At 42.9% G+C, this 2,870-nt stretch overlaps 1 non-coding gene across 1 annotated transcript; it reads left to right on the top strand.

The window, feature by feature from the left end:
* Positions 1 to 753: 753 nt before the first annotated feature.
* Positions 754 to 856, top strand: LOC134297235 (U6 spliceosomal RNA). Its single transcript, XR_010003966.1, has one exon. It is a non-coding gene; the product is annotated as a U6 spliceosomal RNA (small nuclear RNA).
* Positions 857 to 2,870: the final 2,014 nt, after the last annotated feature.

Below are 2,870 nucleotides of genomic sequence, written 5' to 3'. Positions count from 1 at the left end.
CCTCTGGATCCACCACCAATGCTTGGAAGGCAATCATGCTCAGCCACGAGGGATTGCCTATGATGATGATGATGATGATGATAATGATGATGACGATGATGATGATGACGATGATGATAGTACTATTAGTCCATTTTAACTGCCATGGTTACATCTTACAGAATTCTGTAGTTTGATTAAACACTGGTGCTTGTTGTTGATGATGTTGTTGTGCTTCTTCAAGACATTTTCAACTTAAAGCAATCCTAAAGTGAACCTTCCACAGGACCTTTTTGATGAGACTTGGTTCAGAGATGGTTCAGGGATGGCTGTCTTTGCCTCCTAAAAGTAAGAGAATGTAATTGACCAAAGCCACATAGAGGGTTTCCATGTCTGAGTGGAGATTTGAATCCTGATCTCAAGAATCATAGTCCAATGCTTAAAAAGCTGCCCCACCATACTGCCCCCCTTTTTTTTAATGGAAATGTTTCACCTTAAGCTGCCATGCCTAGGATTCCATAGGACAGAACCATGGCAATTAAAATGGAATAATACCACGGTCATTGTGTAGTGTGAAAGGGCCTTCCTAAATAAGAATCTGATTGAATGAGAAGCAAACACATGTGAAATGTATGGATCACAGTGGATAACACTTTTGAGGTTGGACCGCCCCATGGGCATGGGAGCCACACCTGCCACTGAAATATTTAGATATTTTGCTTTGATTGTGTGTTGAGGGTAGAACTGGATGGCCTGGGTAATCTCTTCCAACTCTATGATTCTATTATTCTACCATCCACACTTCCAAATTAAGAGAAGATTAGCATGGCCCCTGCACAAGGATGACACACAAATTCGTGAAGCCTTCCATATTTTTTTTGCTCATTAGCATATGGAGAGGAGGAGGATTAAATGGTGATAGACCACCACTAGACCTCTGACTGAACACTATTATTCTATTCAGGCTTTTTTAGACCATGTTTCCTCGGTTACATTGGCCACATAATTAACTCACATATCTTAGTCTTCATTGGCTCCTGTGAATATATGTAGATGTTTTATATTAAGGTTTTATGTTAGATATAATTTTTGATAAGTTACATTCTATTTAATTTTATAGGTGTTCTGCTATAAGTTGCTGTTATAAGTGAGGTTATTTTGGGCTATTACAGTTATATTTGTTGTTGCACTGAGGCATGAATGTTTGCCTTTTGAGTTTGTTGGAATCTGCCCTAAGTTATCTGGGGAGGAATATAGGGAGGAATATAAATTAAGTTTAATATTATATATATTATATCATAGCAGATTGACACTACTTTAACTGCCAGGTCACCATCATATGGATTCCTGGTACACTTATCCAACATAAACGGGCCGGCAGAACGTTGGATAAGCGAATATGTTGGATAAGGAGGGATTAAGGAAAAGCCTATCACACATCAAATTAGGTTATGATTTTACAAATTAAGCACCAAAACATTATGTTTAACAACAAATTTGACAGAAAAAGTACAGTAGAGTCTCGCTTATCCAACGTAAACAGGCCGGCAGAATGTTGGATAATGTGATGGTTCATGGGCCATGTAGTCCTGTCCCTAGTGCTGTTGTGACAGATGAAGAGGAAAACTTGGGTTTTCCACCATTTCAGCCAGAAAAGGAACTATCTCAGCCAGAAATGGAGCCTTTGCACCTGCAGGAGGTTTGTATTCCAGAAGTCTGTCAAACAAGCCCTGAGCCAAAATCTCCCCCGTTTTCTCGCCATGATTTTTGTAAACAACAGAGGGGAGTCGAACAGGCGTCTCGCAGGAGTGCTAGGATAGCTGCTAAGCATTCAGCTGATTAAGCCTGCTTTCCATGGGAAACTTTAAGGAGTCATGCATCTGGACTCAGAGAATAGCTTTCGTTTCTGGTTCTCCAGAGAACTGCTCTTTGGCGGGAAAACGGGACCCTATTTAGGTGTTTTACCCACAAAGGGATCTTGCGGAGTCAATTCGTCAGCTACCGGAGTAGCGTGTGTGGACAGCTACTCCCGCTTCCAAGCCTTTGTTCCTGATTCCAAGCCTTCGTTTTCAGCCTTGTTTGCCCCACGGATCTTGCCTTGCTTTCCAGGACTCAGCCTTGCCTTGTTTCCCGGACCTTGCCAAGTAATTACCACGGATCTTGTTCTTGTTCCTCGTTTTCTTGTTGCCTTGAATCAAGCCTTGTTTTTTCCAAGAACCAAGTTGCTTCCTAGCCTCGCTCTAGTTTCATGGACTAAAGGACCTTGTCATCTCCCCTCACTTTGCTTGGCAAAGTGAGTGTTTCGGTTATTGGATTACAACTTTGGACCTTAATATTTCATATTGGACATTGCTTCTTTGGACTAATTTTGCCCTTTCCTGAAAGGTCTACTTCTGGACTATTTTCTACACTTGTTTTTATTAACTTTATATATTCCTTCAATAAAGATATTAGCTAGATTCTGGCCTCTGTGTATGGTTATTGGTGCTCTGCAGCCTGGGTCGTGACAGTTTGACTCCGCCACCCTAAGCACCAATTAACCTAGGCCAGAATGTCTACCGGAGCCGGACTGGGAGGCCAGCCACTTAGCTACACCATCGACAAGGAGGAAGTGGACCGCATCCGTGATAAGCTCAATGCGCAAGAGGGAGAAATAAGGGGTTTGAAGGAACGCGGAATCCGTCTCCCAGCCCTGGCGTTGCCAACCAAGTTTTCTGGAGAGGCTTCTAAGGTTCATGTTTTCCGTCGCCAATGCCAGGCTTATCTAGAGGCCCGCAATGCCGAGTTTCCCCAAGAAGACATCAAAGTGGCGTGGATCTACAGCCTTTTAGACGGGCCAGCGGCCAACTGGGCGATGGCACTGTTCGACCAAGTTTCCCCACACCTAAGAT

This window comes from Anolis carolinensis, chromosome 2 (assembly GCF_035594765.1).
Source record: "Anolis carolinensis isolate JA03-04 chromosome 2, rAnoCar3.1.pri, whole genome shotgun sequence".
NCBI classification, from domain to species: Eukaryota; Metazoa; Chordata; class Lepidosauria; order Squamata; family Dactyloidae; genus Anolis; species Anolis carolinensis.
The sequence above is the reverse complement of the archived record's forward strand: the minus strand, read 5'-3'. Positions and strand labels throughout refer to the sequence as shown.